This window comes from Hemicordylus capensis, chromosome 4 (assembly GCF_027244095.1).
Source record: "Hemicordylus capensis ecotype Gifberg chromosome 4, rHemCap1.1.pri, whole genome shotgun sequence".
NCBI classification, from domain to species: Eukaryota; Metazoa; Chordata; class Lepidosauria; order Squamata; family Cordylidae; genus Hemicordylus; species Hemicordylus capensis.
This window is the reverse complement of record NC_069660.1, coordinates 30486789-30514286: the sequence shown is the minus strand read 5'-3', so window position 1 is coordinate 30514286 and position 27498 is coordinate 30486789. Positions and strand designations below refer to the sequence as shown.

At 44.3% G+C, this 27498-nt stretch overlaps 1 protein-coding gene across 2 annotated transcripts in view; it reads right to left on the bottom strand.

Annotated features, from left to right (window-relative positions):
* Nucleotides 1–27498, bottom strand: part of KCNB1 (potassium voltage-gated channel subfamily B member 1) — a 393304-nt gene that overhangs the window by 231929 nt on the left and 133877 nt on the right. The gene's annotated exons all lie outside the window — the stretch shown is intronic.

The window sequence follows — 27498 nt, the reverse complement described above, 5'->3', positions numbered from 1 at the left end:
GGTGATCAGAGGGGACAGTGGGAGAATAGATACAGTTGCATCCTCCTTCATTGTTAACACTGCCTTTTTCAATGCAGATTGCAATTTTAAAAATAATACATAAATTGTTTTATAATGTAAGAAAAATGTGATTTCCAATTATAAAAACATCATACAAATGGAATGCAGCTAAACCCTAACATTCTTAAAAGACCGGGCTGGGTGGGGGGAAAAGGTAACTGTTTCTGTGCTAGACAAGCCTCTCTGGAGAGGAAGTTCCACAACTGGGACACCAGAAGTGAAGGGGGGCGCCTCTCCAGAGCAGCCAACGTTTCATGGATCAAGCAGGAGTATATAACAAAAGTTCCCAAATCTGGGTTGCCTAATTTGCATATTATGCAAATTATTGTGCAAATTACGTGGAAACTAATTTACATTTATTTATTCATTTATTTCCCCTCCTTCTCTGCCCTCCCATGTGATCAGATCCAGAGTAAAATCCGGGCAACGCATTTGAAATCCGTGTAAATCCGGGTGGAATTTAGCAGCTGGGTGGAGGAGCCAAAATCCGGGGGCTATCCTAAATTCCGGGGGACATGGCAACCCGATTTATTAGAGGAGTCAGCTTCAACATCCATCTGGGTCCCTCCTGCTCCTACTCCATGCTGTAATAACAAGTACTTCCTAGTAGCTATTCCGTCTATCTGTACCTTCCTCCTGTGTTACTGTTCCTGACAGATGCCCCATTTCTCCTACTTAGTTCCACATACACTGAAACATCCACCACACCTCAGACAGGCACTGAGAGCCTCTGAAGATGACCTTGGCAAACAGGCAAATTGATATGGGGTATTTTATGGTTGATTTATTACTGTTCCCAAACAGTGCGAATGTGCCATTCCTTGATGCCAAACCAATTCACCACCACTGATTTAATTTTGCATGAGAAATAAGCTCCTTTCCTTTGCAGAAATGCAGGAAGCATACAGTATTTTCAGTGTGCATTATGGAGGGTTCAGCCTTGGAAACCAATTACTTGCTTTGCAGCCACGAAGCCACCCACTGCTGGCTGTACCAAAGAAGCAGTATCTAATATGCCTGATTTTTTTATCCCAGATTCCTGCATGATTGTTTTAGCTCCTTTCCCCACTGAACAACCAGATTGCAACTTTAACTTCAGTACTTCATGCTTCATCACACCTTAAACAAATTGCCTTTAAAGTGCTGCAAGGGTCCCCCCTCTTCTATTTTTTAAAGGAAGAGCAGGGACAAATAATACATTGTTTGAAGCCTTAATGCTGTGCTGGGAGAAGAAGCAATGATTAGATTTGCTCTTTGGAAAAGAACACACCCAAGGACTTATTCATACATTACTTCTCAAAGTACTTGCAGGTCCACATGGGTGAATTTAGTTCAAATGAAATTTCTCACATAGCTGGAATAGGACAAAGAAGGATTGAAACTCAGGGGCATAAGCAACTAGTTTGGGAGTAAAGGGGGGGGCAAAAAATGTTATTAGGGGAGCAAGGATTTTGCTATACTTTAAATACTTATAGAAGGAATGTAATTAATGTTAGTTTATTTACCTTATTAATGAAACTTGCTTGACATTTTCAAACTTATTCAGAAATATGCCAGATCCCTCTTAGGAAATTATTTCTGTTTGGATTAAGCCAAACCTTCCAATCTGCTTTCCAGGTTAGTTTTCTCTTCCTGCCCAAGACCATGTGGCAAGAAAGACTGGGGTGGGGAGAGAGATCAGTACCAGACCAGCTGAAATCTGCAGAGGAGGTGACTGTGCACCCTATTGTACACATGAGGTCCATTCACATGTTATGTTCAACACTTGCACGAGTGCACAGTGTACACAGAAACAGTCATTCACATGTTATGCTGAATGCAGGTACAGAAGTACGCTTCCTATCTGTGCCATGCATTTGAAAGGCTTGTTTCCAAAGTCATTTTAAAATGAATGCAGGTACGGTCATTCACTCAAACATGTGTACGAGTGTACAGACATCTGTACACTCATACAGCATAATGTTTGAATCGGGCTATGGTCTCATCCAACCCAGTTTCTGCCCAGGAAGGAAGCTAAGGAGCTGGCCTGGCTTCTGCTGCTTGTTCTGGGGTAGAGGAATGAGTGAGAGTCTTCTTTAAGCAATGGAGGGCGTTTAAAATTCAAGCTATAGGATCATAATATACTATAACTGTATTGTCTGACACTTTGCTGTAAAGTTCTAGTCTGGTGGGTGGGGGAGTGAAAGGGAGAGTGGGAAATATTTGTTGGGGAGCATCCGCTATCCTTTGGTTGGAGTCATCCCTGTCATTTCTTGCTAGTTACCATGCAAAGGCACATCACAAATTTCTTCCCCACTAGACACCAACAAGATAATACTATTATGCAGGCCTGTAGGACCACACTTTTGTGGGTTAGAAAGACTCCAGAGTTCATTTTGAGAATGTACTGAAGTCAGAAAATGTTGAAAAATAATACAACCTGCAATGAACTAGAGACCTAAATATATAACTAGCTTTTGTAGTTTGACCTATTAACCACTCACACTGTAAAGAGCATGTGATGCAGAATGTTATTGTACAGTGTTTTGTATGTCCAGTTTGCTCTCTAGTTCTTTTTGGACAGGAACCAATGGCTGACATGACAAGCGGTGATCTATCGAAGCAGTCAGAGCTGCTTTAGAGTAGTTGCCCTCTCTCCGCAAAAGTGCTGTGCAGCCCTCACTGACATATTTCTGGTAGCAAACAATACTTTTGTGGGGAGCGGAAAGAAGCAAAAATCATTTTCTGTTCTCCCTTCCTGTGTGTCACCCTGTCCATCAAGCCTGCAAGCCAACTACTCTGAAGGTCCCCTGCCTCGAGGCAGCTCTGACTGCACTGATGGGTCACTGCCCATCATGTCAGCCAATGTCTTTATTCCCAATGTTCACATTTTAACTTCAACTACCTTCATAGGGAAGCACCAAGCAATTATTTATCAGAAACACATATCTGGCATCTGCAACTCAATTAGGCTGCTTCTCTACCTTCAGTACTACAGACATTTCCCATCTTTGCTCACGGCTGTGTTGTGGTCTAACACAGACAGAAGAAACAGCTGAGCCAAAATGATTTGCTGAATTCCTTTTGGTGTATCCAACCACGGGGAGACATTAGGGAAAGCCCCAGTTAGCAACAATGACTTCATATGAGTACTGGCATCAATTTACTACTTTGTGAGATTACACATCAACCATCAGTTCATCGACCTCTGTGGGAGAGAGATCACACATGCTGAACTCAGAAAAACTATATACATATTGATTAGGATTACTCCAAAATGTTGTTAGGTGTACTACAGAGGGTTTGCTTGCTATTGAACTGCTTCAGTAATTTGGACGAAACTTGAAACAAAGCCTTTTCATATTCTCTTCAAAGCACTCCAGTCATACACAGAAGACTTTGAAGTGCCATAGATTTGGAGAGGTTTCTGTTTTTCCCCTTCTGATTGGCAGAGGGGCTATTGGGGGAGGAGATTTTAATCAATCTCCTTTGCTGCTAATCAGCCTATGGACTATTTTTAAAAAGTTGGTAAGATTTTCAAAACTGAAAAATGCTAAACTGTCCTCCCCCATCCTTTCCTCCCCTATCCTCTGGGGAGGAAGAGAGAGTTTTGTTTCCCTCTTGTCAGTTGGCCTTTTGCTGGAAACAGGGGTGTTCAATGGATGTGGAAGGAGAACCCACTGCTCGTTAGCAAATTAATTTTCAAGTCTCTGATTTTTGAGTTCACTTCTAGGCCTATACAGTAGTCTGTATAGCTGGGCAGCTGCTAGGGCCCACCCACTGATGGGCAAGGGGGTTACAGCCAAGCAACGATGTCAGACACCACTGATGAGTGATGCTCTCTTTGTTTGGCCTCATGAGCATGTTCAGACATGCAGTCAAGACCTCGTGCACATGCTCAGATGTGTCTTTTGAGCAGAGGGCATATGCATATGTTGTTGGTACCAGCCTCTGAGTGCCACAGATCTTCAGTGGGCATTGCTGTGGTGGTGGAGGTGGTGGTCATAATGCCACCAGTGCCACTGGCACTTGGGAGGGGAGAGGAACGAGCCCTGGGGAGGACAGAGGCAGGAGCTCCATCTGGGGAGAGGGAGCCCCACTGCAAATCTCTTGTCCAGGACCCACTTAAATCTGGAGCTATCTATCTGCCAGGCTTTTGGCTGTTCGGCTGATTGGTTTGATCCCAGAAGTGCACTTACACTGCATTGGGATGGGGATCCTTGGCATGCTATCAACTGAGATTCTGAACTCTCTGATCTGGGGTGGGAAAACTTTGGGCCCCCAGCTGTAAATAATAAACGGTAGTAAAATAATAATATTTTAATAATAAAATATTAAACCAATAAACTGTGGCTGGGAATGATGGGAGTTGTAGTTCAACAACAGCTGGAGGGCCAGGTTTGCCCACCCCTGCTCTAATCTGTGTTGGCCTTTATAAACAGCAAGTGCTAGAGCAAGGCTGCACAACTTTGGCTCTCCAGCTGTTTGGGGGCTACAACTCCCAGCACTGTCCACAGTGGACAATAGTTGGGAAGGTGGGAGCTGTAGGCCAAGGAGGGCTGAAGTTGTGCAACCCTGCCCTAAAGCCTGTTAGTTAAGTACACACAAATATAGCAGCAGAGGTGCTCTTACCCCTGGACTTCCGGGCCGAAGTCCAGGGCCTCCACAGCCCCTGGAGCCCCCCCAATCCTCTTTAGTATCTCCCGGGTGGTGTGGTCACCCAGCTGAGCATGATGATGCTTAATTTGCATGGGAGGGGGGCCTCCAAAGGCCTTTAGATCCCGGCTCCAAAACTACCTAGGTGCACCTCTGTATAGCAGTAACAACCACAGAACAGAAACTAAGGACCTATGGTGGTTGCCTTTTGACATAACCTTTGTGACATGGGAGCTGCCACAGTGAGGTTCCTACTTGTCCTTATCAGGTAACATCAGAACTCTTGGGCCACATGAGAAGAAGAGCCCAAGCTGCAGCTTCACCCCATGCCAGTTTTGCTCCAGTTTCTGGAAGAGCCAATGTGTGCCTGAGAAGGAGCTACGCTGCAATACCTTCACAAAATGGAAGCCACTACCTTCTCACATTACCTTCACAAAATTGGAAGCCATGGCAGCACAGGGGTATAGCTATAATTGAGCGGATGGGTTCAAAGAACCTGGGCCCCCCAGCTCCATCTCTCCCTATTTTCTTCATTATCCGAGGGGCTGCCAGGGAGAGGGGCGGACATGGACCCCCCCTCCCCTAGCTACACCTTTGGTTGGTTATAGCACATTGGTCTAGGGGAAGATAATTGGTCTTGTGGTAGCAAGCATGAACTGTCCCCTTTGCTAAGCAGAGTCCACCCTGGTTTATATTCAGATGGGTGACCACACATGTGAGCTCTGTCTGCTGTAAGATATTTCCCTTCGGGGAAGGGGCCGTAGCTCAATGGCAGAGCATCTGCTTGTATGCAGAAGATCCCAGGTTCACTCCCTGGCATCTCCAGGTAGGGCTGGAAGAGGTTCCTGCCTGAAACCTTGGAGAACTGCTGCCAGTCAATGTAGACGATGAGGCTGTTCACACAACTGAAAACTGGGTAGGACAAGTGTGAGCTGTGCACACTCCCAATTTTTGGTAGCGTAGAAGCAAACAACTAGATAAGAGGAAGGAGAAATGATTGTGTGGAAGACAGGTACTGGGCAGGACAGTGCCGTCCTACCCAGCTTTCATACCCAGCATTTGACCAAAGTAGGAGGGAAAGCTGTCCTACTCAGAGTCAGCTCCTGTCTCCCACACAATCACTTCTCCCTCCTCCTACCTAGCTGTTTGTTTCCACACAACGGAAGGTTGGGAGCACACACAGCTACCAAACCTGAGTAGGACACTTGTCGTACCCAGTTTTCAGTTGTGTGGATAGTCTCAGTACTGAGCTAGATGGACTATTGGTCTGACTTGGTGTAGCTCCAGCTCCCATGAAGAACGGTTATTCAATCATTCATTCATTCATTCATTCGATTTCTATACCGCCCTTCCAAAAATGGCTCAGGGCAGTTTACACAGAGAAATATAAATAATTATTGAAACAAGTTTGAATTCAATGTTCAGTCTGGAGCCTCAGAGACATTTCTTATTGGATCTTTTAGATATTAATCCTTGGCGGGGCAGGAACTCAGTTTTGATATATATTTTTTAATTAAGGGAATGACCATGGACAGTCCAGTTGCTCCTAGTATAGCAAATCTATACATGACACATTTAGAAAACACCGACTCGGTATAAAGAAGTTGCTTATGTTCCTTCCTATTACATGGGTCAAGCTGGGAGACTGGAAGCTGAAAGACCATAGAAGGTCTTCTGACTAGGGACCGGGACAGAGGATCTGTACTTAGAATCATGGAATTTTAGAGCTTGTAAGGGACCTTAGAGCCTCAGTGCAGGAAACTGCTATAGGAACATAGGAAGCTGCCATATACTGAGTCAGACCATTGGTCTATCTAGCTCAGTATTGTCTTCACAGACTGGCAGCAGCTTCTCCAGGGTTGCAGGCAGTTAACTCTCTGCGCTCTATCTTGGAGAAGCCAGGGAGGGAACTTGGAACCTTCTGCTCTTTCCAGAGTGGCTCCATCCCTTAAGGGGGAATATCTTACAGTGCTCACAGTTCTAGTCTCCCATTCATATGCAACTAGGGTGGACCCTACTTAGCTAAGGGGACAAGGCAGGCTTGCTACCACAAGACCAGCTCTCCTCTATAGCATCCCTGATAGATGGCTGCCCAACACTACAAACTAGACATTTCCACTGCAACAAATGCAATAATCAAATAATGAGACAAGTTTCAACAAAGAAACTAGCTTGGCTAAGAAATGATAGCTTGTCTAAGGACACGGGGCCAATCTCACAGGAGCTCTCCAAGACATGTTCATTTTTTAAAAAACGTCATCATTATGAACCGAAGTCTCAGCTAGTGCATTCCACCGGCTCTTTCCTTCCCAATGGAACCTCTGAACTTCTGTAGATCCATCATTCTCTCAATAAAGACCATATTCTTGGAGAAGCTATTCAATAAGTTGTTTAAAGTAATTTAGTAAGGATGTCAATAGTGGAATTAATTAAAGTTGGCAGTTTGCATTCTGCTCAGAAATATTATGAAGGAGCAGGCAGAGGGGATCTTTCCCCTGCCTAAACTGAGGCAATGGAACAACACTGAGCTCTTCCCAAAGAGGCCACAGCAAGCACTTCAGCCTTCTGCTTGCCTCCTAACACTAGAGATATCATTTAACATGGAGTCTTGTCAGATGGCAATAAACTGCAGGATGTTCAAAGCTTTCACAGAAATTCCATGTGTGACCTAATTCCCTGTACACATGCAGCTGCAAGCTTCCATACTACTTCTTAGCACAATGTTGTCCTCTGTACAGATGCAGAGCAGGGACCCAGCATGATTTTTGAGGCGTTACCTACTGGTCAGCTCCTGAATTCTGAGGAAAACCCACTCTTCCCCCCAGTTATCACAGAAGTAGTAATGAAAAAGTTGAACGGCTACAAGCTGGCATTGGTGGGAATCCTTGGGCAGCAGCATTTACCATCATCTGCTACAAAATCTCTTTTTTAATTTAGGGAAGATGCTGAGGGTTGGAGCTGGGTCCTTCTGCATGCAGAGCATGTGGTCTACAACAGGTTATAACCCCTCCCCGCTGTGGTACATGGGCTTGTTGGAAAATCAAATCCAGGACCTCTGGCACTCAAGGAAGGAATCATGCTCCTGATAGCCCTGTAGACCAGGGCTGAACAATTTTGGCCCACTGGTTTTATACTACAAATCTCATCATCCCCAGCCACAGTGGCTAAAACTCAGGCATGATGGGAGTTGTAGCCCAACATCTGCAGGAGGGCTGAAGTTGTGAAGCCCTGTCCTAGATGCTCAGTGGGTCCTCTTAACTTGGCAAGATGTGCAGTCTCTCATTCTGTCTCCAACCTTTTTGGGTGTTCTATGCAAAATGGGAAGGATTTGGGGCACTGCCTTCCCATTTTGCTCACAGAATATCAACCATTTCTATACATATCTGTTGGAGGTTTTAATTGCACAATTTTTGAATATTAGCATATAGTATTGATACAGAGAATTTTAGCTTCTCAAACTTTTGCACAGACCTGATTAGCAGACATAAAGAGGGCAAGCCATTGCTTTGCTGTTTCTGCTTGGAAATGTTTTGCTCTTATTGTGCTGAGAAGTAGTAAACAGGTGGTGAAGCAATGGTGGGATTTTAACAGGGAAGTAGAAACACGAACAAAAAACAAGAACGCAGACATTCTTGCAGATATCCTGCAGCTTGACATAATGCAGTATAATGAAATCAGGGAATTTCTTGGTAGGACGGTCAAATAAAATGCTCGTGACCAGGCAGGAGATCCAATGAGAAAAGAGCAAAAAACCTACAATCATAGATAGGGTATAAAAAGAATTGCATTAGATTGTACAGAGTCCTCAGATTTTGCTGGAAGCCTGGGAATCTTTAGCTGGCTGAATATCCCTGTTTCCTGCTTACTGTTCTGGAGTGTGTGAGTTCTGAAATAAAGTTCTGCTAGATAAGTACAATTCCCATCATTCCTTAGTGGGGTCTGAAAAAAAAGCTTACTTGCCAGTAAGATTCTTTTCACTGCCTGATAGGGGAGTGCAAACCAGCTCGATGTCAAGCCAGTTTGACATCGGGCCGGTTCGGTTCGAGGGTTTGGGGTCAAACTGAAGCACCCCCTGTTTGGTCCAACCCCGGATCGAACACCCTGGATGGTTTGGGGGTTCACAATTTTTTTTTAAAAAAAAATTTAAGTCACTTAACCCTTCATAGGAGTTCCTTGAGCCGGGGTGTGTGTGTGTGTGTCCCACAGAGGTTCCCCCTCCCTCCACCGGCCTCCGTTGTCACCCCCTCTGGCCAGTTTGGCCGGTTCTTCAGCCTGTTCGGCCGGTTCTTTGGCCCATTTGGGCCTCCGTAGTTTGGTGTGGCAGCCATTTTGGACACCGCTGTGCATGCGCAAATAGCCTCTGCAAGGCCCTGGGTCATGCCAGGCCTCGCAGAGGCCATTTGAGCATGCATGGCAGCATCCAAAATGGCCACTGCACCAATCTACAGAGGCCCGAACCGGCTGGAAGGGGTGATAATGCAGAATGGTGGAAGAGGTCCCACAAAGGGGATAAGTGACTTTAAAATTTTTTTTAAAAAAACCCATTAACCCCACCGGACCAAACAACCCCGGGGGGGGGGTTCCCGAGGGGGTGCCAGACCGAATTGGTCTGGTCAGGTTCAAGTCCGGTCCGGACTCGAACCGAACCGGGCCAGCCAGTTCCATGCACATCCCTACTGCCTGAAACTAAGGGGAAACACAAGCCTAACACAAATCTTGATCTTTCTGAAAGTTGATGTTCCATCTGTGTTAAGGCCAAGCTCAGGGTGGACCAGCAACTGATAAATTTGATTAATTTAAATTATCTCACATATCAATCATATAGAGCACTCATCACAAAACAAGTTGTCAATTGCAAATTGTTGAAAAAATGACTATCCAAATATATCTGGAAAACAGCTTGGTAGTAATATCTGGAAAACCAAAGATTAAAAAAGCATATGTATATACTGTATGGGGGGGGGGGAGGAAAGCACGGGGAATAATTTCATTTTCTCTTTAGAAAATTCCAAAATCGGAAGGAAACATTTTCCTGTTGCTTATCCTGTCCAGAAAAATGCATCCCCCTTTCACTCTGACCAAATTACGAGTAAGAGCTTTTATTTCCTTGTTCATCTGTTGCATATCATAATCACTTTCTGCACCAGTGATCATTTAACAATTGTGTTTCAGTAAAGTCTTCTAGCTGTTGCCTAAAGATCTCCTACCAGCAGCTGCTTTGGAGTCAAGCTACTGTAAATAATCTAATAGTTGAGCTGATTGCTTTCCATAATGCCCCAAGGGTTGATGCATGCAGTTCCTTTTAGCATGCAGAGGAAACAGGAAGTCATGAAAGTTACCATACCACCTTTTCCTCTTACATTTACCCATGGAAGCCATCAATGCTATTAATGAAGCCACTGGAGATGGGGGTGGTGGTAGTAGTGGTGGTGGTGCAATCACACGTGGAATGAGAAAAGTAGTTATTGCTGTTTACAGACTGCCTTGGGATACAGTCCAAAAAGTAATATTCAGCGTGGAGATCTCATTTGGTGGGCATAAACCTGTTCTAAGAAGCTTGTAATTTTATTCTGTATTACTGTACATTTGTGGCTGTGAAGTCTTGCCACCAAGTGTGCATGCATCATGGAGAGAGTGCAAAACCAAGAGGCAGTATGTGTGTGAGAGAGATAGCAGGAAATAAAGGAGACAGGGAGGGATGCAGAACAGAAAGAAAGGATGACACAGAATAGAAAGTAGTTGCCATGTCCCCCAAAATTCCGGGTTTCACTTGGATTTTAAGCATCTCACCCAGCTTCCTTAGCCCACCCAGATTCTCCCAGATTTCTTTCTTTCTTTCTTTCTTTCTTTCTTTCTTTCTCTCTCTCTCTCTCTCTCTCTCTCTCTCTCTCTCTCTTTTCTTTTAAAAAGCTAAGCTCTAGCCCTTGAAGAAGCAGAGTTATGGAGCAAAACATGAAGTCACTATTCTACTCATAAATTATTTTCCAGCCAATTTACATAATATGCAAATTAGGCACCCAGATTTGGAAAGCCAGAATAAGGCAACCTTAAGAGAAATGCAGGTGAAGAGACAGCATTGGAGGGGGTGCTCTTTTATAGTCGGTTGATTGGAGGCAGAATGCTGTGTACATAGGTATACAACAGCCACAACGTTGGCTCCGGGACTCTTAGCTCCAGGACCTTGATGTCAGAGATGTGTTGGCATATGCGATATCCAAGACACAGAAAGGAATGTGCCATCTAGTTGCCTAAATTAGGGGATCCCATGATTATATGGAATTAACTGCTGCTGCACATGAGGCATTAACAGGGCCTTTTCTGTTGTGGTCCCTCAGCTTTAGAATGCCCAGAAGAACTTAACTGGGCTCCTCTCAGAGGTTTGTTTTTTTATAAAAAAATCTAAAGACTCATCTTTTCAGAGAGGCTTTTAAAATGTTTCATCTGCAGCATATATCTGGTGGGCTTTTGACTTTTTAGCTTTCAGCTTTTAAATTTGGTTTTAACTGGGTCCTGTTTTTAGTTATTTTTTAAATTAATTTGATATTGTTTTATCAGATTTGCTAATTTTGTGAGCTGTCCCTAACAATATCGTACCAGAGGGGTGGAGTATACATACTTTTAAAGAAATATTTCCAAACATGTAGGGTCCTAGGCCTGGGCCTCTGGTACCTGTCCTCCCAGCCCCGTGGAGACAGAGGAAGTCACAGACTCTTCATTTATTCATTCATACCAGCAGAGAGGCTGAAACTAGGAATCCACACAGAATGGATTTTGTGATTTGTTTTGAGCTCGAAACAAACAGCAAAATCCTCAAATTGATTCGTTGAAATAGCAGCCAAAGCCAGCTGTTTTGATGAATCAACCTTGAAACACTTGAAATGTTTCAAGTGTTTCAAGCACCATTTTGAGGCCTGTTTTTCCAGGGAGAGCTGATCTATCAATTGGGGTCAGCAGGAAGACCAGTTCTCTGCGGTAGACTGATGTGGAATGTCTGGGGCAGAAGGCTGGTCTATCTGCTGACCCCAATTGGTAGACCATTTCTCCCTGGAAAAACAGCCCTGTTTTTCCAGGGAAAGCTGTGCTACTGATTGGAGTTGGCGGGTAGACCAGCCCTCTGCCCTGGACCTAGTGCATCAGCCCACCTCGGAGGACTGGTCTACCCACTGACCTCAGTTGGTAGACCAGCTCTCCCAGGAAAAACAGTCCGCAAAATGGCGCTTGTGATAAAGAAATGTTTAATCCAGGCCCACAAATAAATGTATTAAAGTTTGGTTCAAGCTCCTAAACAGAATGTAAGGCCAGTAGGCCAGAATGAAATTGTTCGAGTCAAGGATGTGAGGCCCATTGGCCAAGAGGTAAAAATACCAGAGCCTGACAGGAGACAATGTAGGTAAGCAGGGTCATGAGACAAATCTCCCACTCAGTAGAAAGAAACATAGCTGGCACCAGGAGATACTGATAAGGAGTACGGTCAGCAGAAACGCCAAACAGTAACTCATGTCCAAGGCTCTAACTGGCACCACAGGAAAACATATGTTTAACCACAAATAACATAGGTCGTTGGATGTACTGACTTGCTTATAACCTATATAAACTGGCAACTGCGTACCCTGAGTGCGCAGTGCTTGTCAGACTTCTGACTTGTACTCTGCCTTCATGATTATGAATCATGCATGCTAATTTGAGCATGCATCCTCATTATGTTGACTTGTAAAAAGGGAATTTCTCTGTCAGGCAAAAAGCTCTATTGCGAGAACCTTGTCTAATCCTCTTTGGTTTGGTTAGACGCCCCATTCTCTGTCAATTTGATGGAAGGATGATCCCAAGGGGCTGAATTAAACAGGAGGGTGAGGTTCCAGAGGATTTTCCCGCAACACTTGAAACCTCAAAACATTTTGAATCGAAATGGGGCTGTTTCGTCTAGACCTTGAAACAGGCCCTTTCTTTTAAGGGTGTTTTGTTTCAAATGCCAAACAGCCCATTTTGAGTTTGAATTGATTTGCCCATCTCTAGCTGAAGCTGTCTTGGACTGTACTACTTTGCACTGCAAGTAGTGGGATGGGGTGTCACGCCAGAAGGTTCTTCCATAAACTCCCCCCCGCAAAAAAAACCTTTCTACACAAAGAAAATGTAAATGTCACAAAGAAAATGTAAATGTCAGGGTAAAGAGTTTTAGCCCAGCCTTTCCCCACAGTGCACCAGTTTCGTATTTGCAATGTATTTGCACTGGAAGCCATAATGTGACCCTCTGTCTGTCCTCTGAAGTGGCTTAGTCCAGTTCTGTGACCTCATTCTGCTTGAGTGGAATAGGCCACAGTTTCCTCCAGTGGTCAGTTCTGCCCTGAAGCTTCTTCTGCAGCCAGGATATTTCCCCCTTGCAGAATGCATGCACTATCTTCATGCTTGATTTCCTCAGAAGTAAGAATGACATGGGTTAAGAAGTGGATATCCTTCCTCAGGGTATTGTGCAAAGAAAGCATTGTGTAAGCCTTTCTGGAAATGGCACACCATTTACAGGCAAGAAAAACAACAATAGGGGATAAAGGGATTATAAGCAGTGAGAACAGAGCTGGCCAGTTTAAAAATGTTATTGTGCTTTCCCTCGCCATAGTTAGTTCACAGCCAGATACAAAGTATGTGAAAAATCTACAGCTACCATTTCAAAAGCAAGAAAGCCTGCATATCCTGAATATGAATGGAGAATATAATAGAACCTTTAACCACCAAGCCCTTACTGCCCCAGGCATCACTGTGTGCTGTGGAAATTCATCCCTCCTAAAGGAAAGAAAAATTAAAGTGAGAGACATTTGTCTGATAGCCTCTTAACCCTACCAGAGCTCTCAATGTCAGAATACAATTTCAGGCATTAAGTAGGATGTAAAGGCTTTGCAAAGCTTTTAATGGAGACTTCTCAGATGTCTTCACATTTCCATTTCCCACAACGCCAATGTCTTACAGGGCAGATTATTCTGCATCTCAAAATTGCAGAGTCAGAACTTCTGCTTTGCAAAGAGAAAGCTGGTTGTTTGAGCTTGGTCAGCGACTTAGCCACTTGTGATGTTGCTAATCTGCCCACCCCCAACCCATGCATGCCCCTAGGCTAAAGTCCAACTCCTGCTTGCATCAGAGCAACTACATGACTACTGTTCCACGCTCGGAACAGAACAAATTAAGGGCCTGTTCCGAGGTTGGAGAAGAAGTCCATAATGCTCCCTTTAGAAGTCTGTAATGCTGGGGAAAGTTGAAGGAAAGAGAAGAAGAGGACAACCAGCAGCAAGGTAGATGGATTTGATTACGACAGCAATGAATGCACCACTGAGAGACCTGAAAGGCCAGTTGAAGACAGATTATCCTGGAGAGAATCTATCTATGTGGTCGCTAAGAGTCGACACCGACTTGATGGCACTCAACCAATCAACCAATCAATCAATCAGAGCTTGGAACAGAATGGCCCATTTTGAGTCGGAACATTCCGAGCACCATTTTGGATCCCAAAATGGCACTCTTCCGGCCTCTGTGCATGCACAGCAGCCACTTCCATGGTCAGCACCACCACGCAAATGTGCAGAGGCCAGATGAGTGCCATTTTGGAATCCAAAATGGTGCTTGGTACGTTCAGAGTCGGAACAGGGTCATTCTGTAAGAACAACCGGCTCGAACATTCTGGGGGTTTTAGCATTCCATTCTGAGCTCGGAATAGAATGCAAAATCTGTTTCGTGCACATCCTTAGCATGAATACATTTGATACTGTATAATACTGCCAAAGATGAGTTTGTTGCAGCAGCATAGCAGGCAAGCCAAAGACATGGAGCTGCTGAATGCCCCCCTTCCCCATGCACATGTGCTGGCCACACCCTCTGCATCAACATCAGATGCACGTTGATGCAGGAAGCATGGCCAGCACTGGTCAGGGTGCACAGGTGGCCCTTCAGTCCTTCCCAGCCATTCATCGTCTGGGTGTTCTTTCTCTTCCTTGCTCCAAAAGAAAGCACCCAGCTGGCAAAGTGCTCACTGGCTGAAAGAGACCTATGAGCTGTGTCTGTCTCTCCCAGCCATGAGCACTTTGTTCACTGGCTGGGTGATTTCTCTCCCTCACTCAAAGAGAGGGAGAGAAAGAACACACAGCCACCCAACAAGGCACTCACCGGCCGCGAGTGGACGAGCAGCAGGCACATCCCATTCCCAGCTGGCAAGCACTTCATCCACTTACTGGGTGTGGGAGGCAGCAAGGGAGTGGGGGTGAGGGGGTGCTGCGGTGGCTCCCCAGACCCCGGCAGCCCAGAAATATTTGTCCCCCTTGTCCAATGGTGGCTATGCTCCTGGTCTGTTGGCATAGCAAACCTGGACTGAGTTGCAAGCTGGGTTTCCTGTAGAAGTTGCATTGCACAACTGCCCGGATGCTGTTTTCAGTGGACACGGCTCTACAGGACTTGCACTACTGCCATGTTGTGCCACACAGCCTTGGCAGCCTTTGGTCCCCTGCTAACTGAGCAAAGAGGCACTATCCAGCCCCAGCACAGCACCCCTCCAGTGGCTGTTGCTGGTGTCTTTCTTATGTTTCTTTTTAGATTGTGAGCCCTTTGGGGTCAGCGAGCCACTTAATTAATTAATATTAATTTCTGTTTGTAAACTGCTTTGGCAACTTTGGTTGAAAAGTGGTACATAAATATTTGATGTATTGCTCGTTGCATTCCACATTGTGCAGCAGCCCCAGCAGGTTCCCGGGACACCCCAACTGACCATGTTTCACTGCATGGAATGTCGGCCCCTGCTTCCAAGAAAGTTCAATTTAATTAATTATTTAATTAACATACTTGTATACCACCCAAAACGCAAGTCTCTGGGTGGTTTACAACAAAACAAACCAAGAAAACAACAAATAAAAAGTTTAAAACAATACAACACTTGAGAATTTAAAACTTTTAAACTATTAAAAACTATCAAACTATTAATACAGCATCTAATCAAAAGCCTGGGGGAACAAATGTGTTCTGACTGCCCTTTTAAAAGTGGTAAGAGATGGGGAGTTATAGTTATAAGAGACTAACTTAATTATAAGAGTTTAAAAGTTATAAGAGATTGCTTTTTGTCTCTAAAGCAGAAGAAGAGGAGAGCACGTCTTGCGGTAGCAAACATGAATTGTCCCCTTTGCTAAGCAGGGTCCACCCATCTGAATGGGAAACTACATGTGTGAGCACTGTACAATATTCCCTTCAGGGGATGGGGCTGCTCTGGGAAGAGCACCTGCTTGCTTGCATGCAGAACATTCCAAGTTCCCTGGCATCTCCAAGATAGGGCTGTGAGCAACTTCTGCCTGCAACCTTGGAGAAGCCGCTGCCAGTCTGTGTAAACAATACTGAGCTGGGTGGACCTATGGTCTGACTTAGTACATGGCAGCTTCCTATATTCCTAAGTCACACTCAGTTGCCTGGCGCAGGTCACAGTCACGCTCGGCGATTCAGTGCAGTATGGGCCAGCAGTGCAGTGTGGTGACCACGCCACCTGGGTCAGACTAAAGAGGATTGGGGGGGGGGCCCAGGGGGTGTCGAGGCCCTGAGCCTAGAAGTCCAGGGGTAAGAGTGCCTCTGCATACCATGAGCACCTAAGAAATAATATCACGATTATGAAATTATATCACAATCATGGCACTATCAACAAAGAATGCAGAAGGTATTCAATAGGGGTTTGGCACCATCTGCTTTTCTAGCGCAGCAAGCAGAAGCTCAAATATTGCCTGAGTTGTAACAAGTTCCTAACCTGCTGTCTGGAAATGTGTCACAGACAGAGCATTTGGAAATGTGAAGCCTAGCATGATCCCAGCAGATGTTAGTGCTCAGAGGCTAGCAGTGGCATTTCTAGGACCTATCATTTGGGATGACAAAGAATTGGTGAGTGGGGGTGAGTCACTGGCCTGAAAACGCCCCCATACCTTCTGAAAAGGATTGTTAACGCAATGCACACTCAAGCAATGCACTGGATTCTGCTTCCAAGCTATTTTATTCTCCTCTGACCCAAGAAGCTCTGTATAGTCTAATTGTTTGTGCATGTGTGAGAATGAAGGCAAAGCAGAGCATATGTTGGCATTTCTCATGCTTGGGCACATAAGTAAACAGGCAGAGAAAGGTGCTTGCATTCATGCCCTGCTTTGAGCACGCCAGAAGCTGCCCACTGTTGGAAACAGAGAACTGGAATAGATGGACTATTGGTCCAAGCAAGTGGATGTGTTATGTCCTTATGTTTGCAGTTAGACTAGGACCAACCACACAGGAAACCTATGTTCAAATATCCTCTCCGCCATGAAGATCACCTTGGGCCAGTCTGTCTCTTGCTTAGTCTGACGTACCTCATAGGGTTTTTGTGAGGATAACATGGAGAATGGAATAACCATGTACACTGCCCTGAGCTCCTTGGAGGGATACATTACATAAACAATTTATGGGATAATTTTAGGGATGGGGCCATGGCTCAGTGGAAGAGCATCTACTTTGCATGTAGAAGGTCCCAGGTTCAATCCTTGGGATCTCCAGGTAGGCCTGGGAAAGACTCCTGCCTGAAACCTTGGAGGCCCGCTGCCAATCAGTGTAGGCAGTACCGAGTGAGGTGGACCAATGGTCTGGCTCCGTATAAAACAGCTTCCTATGCTCCTAGGTTCTTCCTAAACTAAACACATACCCACAAACTAAAACACATTATTAGCTGAGTTAATCATTAACAATAATGATGATTAATTCGGGAGGTAGACTTGGGCACAAAGGTGCCAACATTATTTTCTGGGCCCAATACATTGCATGTGGATTGGGGCCCTACTGACAAGAACTGCTGCTTGGCCAGGGTCTCTTTCTATTATTACATTTACAGTTCTTCTGCTCCCGGCCGCCTAGCTATCTCTCCTCCCGCTCCAGTCACACGAGCACACTCAAATGTGATATGACAGGTTCAAATGTAGTATGACAGGTTCCAGTCACACGTACACACTCAAATGTGATATGACAGGTTCAAATGTAGTATGACAGGTTCCAGTCACACATGCACACTCAAATGTGATATGACAGGTCAAAGACATTCCACTTCTCTACATGTTTGCACAAGAGTAATTCCACTGATTTCAATGGGATTACTTACACATGTGTAGGCATAAGGTTGCAATCTTTTCCCTCTCGTGCTGCCCCTGGGTCCTGGAACAGCAGGTTCTCCTGTACCCCTGTTTCAGCAGCTCTGGGTCCAATAGGAAACCAACATGCAGTTAAAAGTTCCAGGATGGCAGAGAAAGGTTGGGGCACACTTTTCTCCTGATTTATAATGTTCACTTTGGTAGCAGGGATTAGCAGTTGGAAGTAGGGATGTGCACAAACTGAGGTTTGTGTAAAGGTTCAGTGCCACAGGGAGGAGAGTGGCAAGTGGGATCTTTAACAAAGAGAGAGAGCAGGTCCTTACCTGCTCTTCATCTCCACATGCAACTTCCTGCTGCGGCAGCACTTGTCCCAAGCACCCACACATGCCGTCCATGCGGGTGCCATTTGCATGGTCCGCATAGTCAGATCCCACTCGCTACTCCTCTCCCCGCAACACCGAACTGGTTCGGACCTAGTCTGAAATGGTACTGCGCCAAACTTGTGCACTAACCTCAGTTTGTGCACATCCCTACTAGGAAGCATGTAATGTCAGTTTTGAAGGACTTCTAGTGGTTGTCAGCTGAAAAGCAGTATATAAACAGTCGTAAGTTAGTAAGTTAGTTTCTGGTGCCGTTGCCAACCTTCAAAGTCTTATATAGCTTGGGTCTGGGGAACTGTATAGAGCAGGGCTGCACAACTTTCACCCTCCCACCACCCCAGCCACAGTGGCCAATAGTGAAAGACAATGGGAGTATTAGTCCAACATCTGCAGGAGGGCTGAAGTTGTGCAGCCCTGGCTAGTGTGTCTTCACCTTTATGAGGCCCTAGAAAGCATTCATCCAATCTAATGAGGCCTGGCACCAAGTTGTATAGTTTATGAAGCTAAAACCTGTGGCAATGGTGGGCCAGAGAGAGAACAGGGCTTGCGAGGCAGATTTAATGCCCACCTTTCTGCCTTATAGGAAACAGGTAACAGACCAGCATCACTAGCATAATATTATCCCTAATGTGGAAGATTTCAAAGGTAGGATCATGGCTGCATTGGACTGTGGGATACTCTGCATGCTGCATTTATCTGCATTGTATTTATTTGTCCCTGTCTTTGTGAACGCTGGCAGTTGGGGAAAAACAACTTTGGGTCTGTGATTGTGGCATTCAGCACAGGGACCTTATATCCTTTCATCAGGCCCAGTGTAGAACGGGCAAAGATTCAACTTAAAATTGGGCAAATCTCCTCAGAGCCACAATTCTTGTCTGGACGTTTTCATGTCTCTGATGGAAATCCTGCCAGGAGGATTCTGAGGTGAGTTCTATGGATGTGTTCCATCCTTCTCTGCCAGGGAACTATACGATCTTTCCATTCTGTTCTTCAAGTAAAAGCAACTCTCACCCACACAGCTCACTTGCTCAGCCAATGCTTGAGTTCTTCATGAACGCCTTGTTGGGCCATGAGGTTTAGATCCCTACCTCCGTTCATCCCAATGTTCCTACCTAGTTTGAGAAGAAAAGCTCAATAATAGTTCTATGCCATACATGGTTTGGGAACCCGAAGCGTTTCAGAATGGCTCCATAAACAAAGACTGGACATCAGAAGAGGCCTAGTTATAAAATACTGGAAGATTTGTTCCTCCAGCAGGACCAGGGTCCAAGCAATTAGACAGAAACAAAGCAGAAGCTGCACAGCAGGCTGTCAGGTTTGTTCTTCTACGAGAAGCCAAAATAAGGCATGTTGGAATTATCTTGTCCTAGTTCAGTCAGTCTGCAAGCTCTTCCAGCCCCAACACACATTCAAGGGAGGAGAGCCATGTTCACCAATGGCACTGATTTATTCCATACAAGACTAACTTTTTGGTACCTCTACCAAGTAAATCTTTACCCTGTAAAAGCACTCATTTCATGCCCCAGCAAAGCATTGCTTGCAATGAGGGCACCTATAACATACTTGCTAAGTTTGAGAGTTGGGAGCTACAAGCCCACTATGTGGTCTTTAGCAAACCACCATTATTACAGTGCCATCTGCAGTATGGGAATAATAGCACTTTACAAGGATGTTTGAAAGATGATTGAGATAGATAACAGGTGAAGCAGTTTGAATCAGTGGTGCCCTTTGGACCGGACTTCTGGGTGGAACTCCGGTCCCCCGTAGCCCTGGGAGGCCCCCAAACTCAGAGAAAGATTATCTCCTTCCGCCGGTCCACCCGCACCATGCTGGGTGGCCGAGTATGCCGGTGCAATTTGTGCGAGCGACAGCCAGGCAGCGAGGGCTGGCTGTGCTTCTATCTGCCGGCTGGCCAGCCCACTCACAGCCTGATCCAGCCAAGCTTGGCACATGTGCAGCAACAATGCGGTCGTACCAGGCCGGGTGAGAAGGCTGCCAAGAAGGCTGCCAAACAGACAGACACTTCCACCCGGCCATTCAGGCTGCACCTGTATAGTTGAGCCAGAACACGCCGGAACACAGTTCCAGCACTTCAGGTCCCAGGTCGCAGGCAGAATGGGGGGGGGGAATGGTGGGCTGTAGCGCTGGCATGGGGGAAAATCAACACGCACCTGGAAACCCCACCTCAGCAGCTCTGCCTGTCTGCTGTTCGACAGCCCAAGAGCCTGCTGCTGTGGCTGCTGCTGCCTAAAGCTGCATTTTAAAGTAAAGTTTCACCGATCCTCCTCACTTCCAGGGGTGTAGAAGAGAAAGGGAGCCTTCCTTTCCTTAGCCAGAATTTTAAAGTAATTTTCCTTAGCCAGCGCTAGCCCCTTCTCCCTATTCCTGCAGAACGAAGAGCCTAGTGGCTCTGCTTCTGCAGTCCTGGCCATGTGATTCCCCCAGAACTTGAATGGAGAGAGAGAGCATTATGGGCTGCTCTGTGAAAGTAAGAACATTTTCTCTGTGTGTGATTCCCTCTCGCCCACCCCCACCCCGTGTTGCTCTCTGTGAGATTTCTCTCTCTCTCTCTCTCTCTCTCTCTGTGATTGTGTGTGTGCGTGTGTGAGAGAGAGTGAGTATGAGAGTGTGGTTTCTCTCCCCACCCCACCACATGCTTGAGTTGCACCCCTTCCCTCTCAATCTCGCTCTTAGATTTCCTCCTCCTATGTGAGTTGTGTGCTCTCTCTCTCCCCCCCCCTTTGCTCCCCTACCCCCCATGCTTGAGTGAGTCTCTGTATGTGTTTCTCTGAGAGAGAGATTTTCTTTTCTCCCTCATTTGGAAGTCACTGTTTGGGGTGGGGGTTGGTTTAGTTTTGAAACTTTTCAATTTTGCTCGAGCAAAACACTGTTTTTGTATTTTTTCTTTCTTTTTGCCATGTGGTGAATGACTGTGGGGGTGGGTGCTAAATTGTTTGCTGGCATTAGTTTGGTCTGTGGTTTTTCTTCTTCTGTCTTTGCCTTGTTGTTTAAAATATTAGTTATATATTACTTTTCAACACACACACACACAAGTTACCTAGCAGCAAAACATTTAAGAATATGGTTCCCTGCTCCCAGAATAGCTCACAATTCTGTACAGGGAAAGGGAAAGCATTAATGATCTTGAAAGTAACCTGTATACAGAGTTGATAACTGCATGCTGTTGTTGTTTCAAATGACCACGGTGATGTGTACAACTTGTAGCAGAAATGTTAAGATCTGGAATATCATGTATAAGCTTGATATGCGTAGTTGACTTTACCCCACAGGCTAGAGTTCAAGAGACTAAGAATATATACTCCTATGTATCTTTGCATATTGCTTCTTGCTTCTGTATCTCTGAGGTAGGACAAATTATTGTGGGAAGTGGCCGGTAAGGCAATTATGCCATGCATGAGTTGGATGGGCAGTAAAGCCCCCAAAGTAAGTCCTGTTTGCTAACTATACTGTAAAACTTGCAGTATAACTGGAGTGGCTTGGCAGAAAGTTTTGAAATTGTTGAAAGTTCTTTTGAAAGTTTTGAAATTCAAGGTGTTTTGGAATTGCACATAGGGCGCCAATTACCATTGGGATTATTTTGGTCTTCTGCCACAGCCTTTCAATTTCAATTTGTAGATCTTTGTATTTTCTTATTTTTTCTATTTCTTTTTCTTCTATTCTGCTATCCCCTGGTATTGCTATGTCGATTAATTTAACTTGCTTTTTCTTCTTCTCGTCTACAGTTATATCTGGTGTATTATGTGGCAGATGTTTGTCTGTTTGTAGTCGGAAGTCCCATAATATTTTTGCATTTTCATTTTCTACCACTTTTTTTATTTTATGGTCCCACCAATCTTTGGCTACAGGTAGCTTGTATTTTTTGCAGATGTTCCAGTGTATCATCCCTGCTACCTTGTCATGCCTTTGTTTGTAGTCAGTCTGTGCGATCTTTTTACAACAGCTGATTAGGTGGTCCACGCTTTAATCTGCTTCTTTACAAAGGCGGCACTTGCTGTTTGTTGTTGATTTTTCGACTTTTGCTCTTATTGCATTTGTTCTTAGGGCCTGTTCTTGTGCAGCCAGTATTAAACCCTCAGTTTCTTTCTTCAAGTTGCCATTCTTAAGCCATTGCCAGGTCTTGGTGATGTCTGATTTTCCACTTATATTGTACAAATATTGACCAAGCAGTGGCTTATTTTTCCATTTTTCTGCTCAGTTCTTGACTTGTTCTTTCTTGTAGGCCTGCTTTGTTTTATTGGTGTTGAATAGTTTCTCATTATTGACCATTTGAAGTGCATCTTCTTCACTGTCCTTTATATGTTCTTCAAGGCTTCTTTTCTCCTCCTCTACTGTTTGGGTTCTTCCTGAGCTGCGAGGGAGGTATAGCCTATCTACGTCACTGTGGGGGTACAGAGCATGATTGATGGTCATTATTTTCCTGGTCTTACGATCTAGCGTCTCTAGCTCTGCCTGGGTCCAGTCTATTATTCCTGCAGTGTATCTGATAACAGATATAGCCCAGGTGTTTATGGCTTGTATGGTGTTGTTGTTGTTGTTATTTAATTCGATCTCTATACCGCCCTTCCAAAAATGGCTCAGGGCGGTTTACACAGAGAAATAATAAATAAATAAGATGGATCCCTGTCCCCAAAGGGCACACAATCTAAAAAGAAACATAAGACACCAGCAACAGTCACTGGAGGTACTGTGCTGGGGGTGGATCGGGCCAGTTACTCTCCCCCTGCTCAATAAAGAGAATCACCACATTAAAAGGTCCCTCATTGCCAAGTTAGCAATTCTAAGCATACTTACTTCAAAGCAAGCCTCAGGCAATTCAATGGAACTTACACAGGAAATATATTTATAATTGTGATGTAAAAGTGATGTAAAAAATATGGGACGAGAATGATCTTCATCTTAAAAGGTGCAAAGGTGGGGGAATAGTGTTGATACCATATTATTATTATTATTTACCTTGTCCATCATAATTTTTCCCTAGGAAAAAGCAATAAATGCTTAGAAATTTTTTCTATATTCTAGATTAGGCTCAGGAGAGGTCTACTTGAAATTGCTGTGTGTATTCATAGAACTTACAAAATAACAATGTAAGCAGCGGTTGTTATAACCTTCTTTGCCTCAAAGAAAATGAATTTGACCTCCTACTCCATTTTTTAAAAATGAAAACTTTCAGTTTCTTTTGAATCTAGTATGTATCTAGTATCACTGAGAGAGAGAGGAAGGAGGGAGGGAGGGAGAGAAAATGAGTTGCATAGATGCTTCCAATCTCCTTCAACTGACCATTCAAGTTGCAATCAATTTTGTAATGTATATTCATTCCCCATGTTGAAAATGTACAGCAACTGGTTTAGTAGCTAGGAGTTTAAATCCCTTCAGATTTTTCCACTGTCCAATCAAAATATGCAGCATAAGATCATTCTAGGTGCAGGCAGCAATGTTTTGGGTCAGTTTGAGTAATATTTGGCAGGGAAAAATACTTTTATTTTGCCATCAGTTTAGTTACAGAATTGATTGATTGATTAAGTGCCGTCAAGTCGGTTTCGACTCTTAGCGACCACATAGATAGATTCTCTTCAGGATTAACGGTCTTCAACTTGGCCTTTAAGGTCTATCAGTGGTGCATTCAGAATAGCTACTATAACAAAAATACACCCGTTATTGAAAACTATATTTAGTTCTCCCTCTAATCTATTTCCGTGTATTTTGCATGCCAAATAACTAAATATACTGTGAAAGTGGTTTGAATGGGCCTTTTCCATTTTGCCTTGTGGTTAAAGTGTTTGTGTGATTGGAACTCAACTTACATCTCTCTTATGCCATAACTAAGGCAGAACTATATATTGCAAAAGGCAACATGTTGCCTTCTTCACCTTCCCGCTCTGTAATTTACAGTACAATATATCCATGTCCTGATGCCATTACATTGTGTATTTCCTCACCCCCTCATCATTGGCTACTTCGGGAAGGCTGAGGAAAATGCCCAGTACAATAGCTCTGTTCAGATTTTATGCATATAAATGCAATCAAGTTTATAGTGTTTATTGATGGTTATGTTAATTTGTTTTATACCATATGATTCAAGAGTTTAATTGTTGTTGTGTTTTAATTTGTAAATTGCCCAGAGATTTTATATGGGACAGCATATAAATGTGAAAAATAAATAAATGGTATTTAAGAGAACACCTTCTTTGTTATGAACCCCTTGGCCTATTAAGATCTTCAGGGGAGAATTTTCATTCTCCCCTGAATTCACTCTGAATTTCACTCTTTTTAGCCCAGAATGAAATTTAAGATTACGCAAGACTCAAAAGAACGTGGAGGATTAGCCACCCCAAACTTGAAACTGTATTACCATGCCAGTTGTTTAACATGGATTGCAGAGTGGATCAAAGCCCCATATGGATGGGTTACAAATATGGAAGGATCAGACATGACTAATGGTCTACATAGATATTTGTGGACAAAGGTAAAGAAAGTGGATGTAGAAATAAAAAATCATTCCATTAGGCACAGCCTATTAAAGGTATGGGGCAAGTATAAACAAAGGATAAGTCCAGCATTGTCACCTATAGCCTCGATATTGAATATGTATTTCCATGGAGAAGAACATGCAAAACAATTCGATCAATGGAGAGCATGCAATTTGCAAAGTCTTATGGTAGGAAGATCAAAAATGAAATCCATTCAATGTTTAAGTCAAGAGTGGGATGAATATCCTTCCTGGCTATTGTACTCACAGATTAACAGTATAATTCAAGAAGACATACGGAAGCAAGGTGGAAAGTTGAGAGACTTGACAGAATTTTAAACTCTAATAACAAAGAACTCGGTGCATTTGTTGGGTCTTACATACAAATTACTACTGAAATACGACTCGGAATCAGAACAGGTGAAAGTCTGTATGATGCAGAATTTTAGCAGAACAATAGAGATGCAACAGTGGGAATTCCAATGGAAGGTGAACATAAAATTTACAGTGAATAGTACCTTGAGGGAAAACTGGTATAAAATGTACCTACGTTGGTATATTACCCCAGCAGAGATTTCAAAGATGAACAATAAATACTCTGGGGATTGTTGGAAATGTAAAGAACAGAAAGGTACTTTTTATCATATGTGCTCAAATTTTTTGGAAAACAATACATTTGAAGATGCAGCAAATCTTGCATATAGATTTTCCTTTCCCCCTGGAGATTTTTATGTTAAATATCACTAAACCATATAAACCATATGTTTATATTATGGATAAAACAATAAAAATACTATTATTTTTTTTAAAAAAAGATCTTCAGGGGAGGTTCATCTGAGGCTGCCGCCAGTTCGTCTGGTGGCAACTCAAGGGTGAGCCTTCTCTGTAGTTGTCCCAAGACTGTGGAATGCACTTCCTGCTGAGGCTGGAGCTGTTCCATCCCTGTTGGCTTTTAGGAAACAACTAAAGACACATCTCTTCAGCCAAGCTGAAGTTAGTTGGTGTTTTTATGGATATTTAAATCTGGTTTTTATTTTATTTTTTTACTGTTAAAATTCTTGGTTTGCTTTATGCTGTAAACCTCCTAGAGACTTCGATAGTGGGCGGCACACACATTTATTAAATAAATAACTACATGTTCATCACTTACTGCAATGTATGTACAGTGTACACAGGTACAGATCTGCACACAGGTACAGTTACTCATGTTATCCTGAACACAGGTAAGGCAGTACACTTTCTATCTGTACCTCCGCAATTGAGGGACCAGTACCCAGGTTCACTTTTTAAAAGAATGCAGGAACTGTCATTCATTCATACATGTACAACATGTCTGAATAGAGCAAATGACGTTGGGTCATGAGGTAAGCTATTGTCTGTATCTGGGACTGACAAGGTATCAGCTGGAGCCAAGGGCTCCATAAAGGAGATGTTGAGCCAGTGAGGGCTGGCTCCAAATCGAAGGGTTATCTAGGAGCCAGGAGCCCTGCCCCTTCCCTGCGCTGAAGCCAGTCATGATCCAAAGCAGGCACTTGAGTTGGCCTCCCTCTCCTCCCAAGGAGGCCTGTTGGGAGCTAGGCCCTGAGCAGCCAGGCAAGGAGTCCCCTCTGATGCTGGAGTTCAAACTCAGCTCGTGGGGTCCCACAGGAAATGGAGGAAGTTCTAATCCTGTTGGAAGTATCAGGCTTCCAAACTCCAGGCCTCCTCTGAGGGGGTGACTGCAGGGGAGACGAAAAGCTCTGGCAGCTCAGGTCTGTCCATACTTAGGGGGCTTTAGCTGAGGAACAGGTCTCAGCTGGGGTATGCTCTTCCTCTCTGAGAGGGTCTCCTCTGGGTCAGAATCTGGGTGGGTCCTGATAGATGTGCTACATGTTGTCAAGAGGCAGAGGAAGCAATCAGCACAGGGTTGGCATTTCTGATGCCAGCCCTGTTTTGTTTTGTTTTGATAAAGCGTCGTTCTGCTCCAGAGTAGATGTCAAAAGTGAGTGATGATGAGAAAGTCCAGTCAAAGTGGGTGGAGGTATGAACAGAGCATGTAGCAAAGCAACTGGATGTGAGTGAGAGGAGCGAAACTTCTCCCTCCATATGTACCTGTCCTCACTGCACTCTATGGCTTCAAGCAATTTTCTCCCTTCCGGCATTGGAGCTGTGCTGGGAGAACAGGAGTCAAGCAATGGAGCACAGCATGGTAAGGTAGAGGAGGTTTTTGCTCCCCAGACTGTCATGCCACATTTCATAAAACTGTAAAGTGTGCTGTCAAGTTGGTGTCAACTCCTAGTGACCACATAGAGGTTTTCTTTGGTAGAATACTGGAGGGGTTTACCATTGCCTCCTTCCACACAGTATGAGAGGATGCCTTTCAGCATCTTCCTATATTGCTGCTGCCCAATATAGGTATTTCCCAGTGTCTGGGAAACATACCAGCAGGGATTCACACCGGCAACCTCTGGCTTGCTAGTCATTTCCCACTAGGTGCCTTTTCATACAACTATATCTTCTTAAAAAGAATGCAGGGATCCCAGGAAAATGGCAGCCTCATGTCAGGTTCTTCCCCTCCCCTTCCAAAACATGTAGTATAATTTAGCCTGTGTTCTGAATGCAGCCACCAGGGTTTGGGCTGGGACTAGGTGATCAGACTATATTACTCTAATACTTTGCAAACATCACTGGTCGCCAGTTTGTTCCTGGGCTCAATCTAATGTGCTGTCTTTGACCATGAAAGTCCTAAATGACCTGGAACCAGGGTATCGCTGGGGTCTGCCTCCTATATGAAAATGTCTGAGAACTCTGCCCACTTTAGCATCCTTGTGGTGAGCGAGGGGTT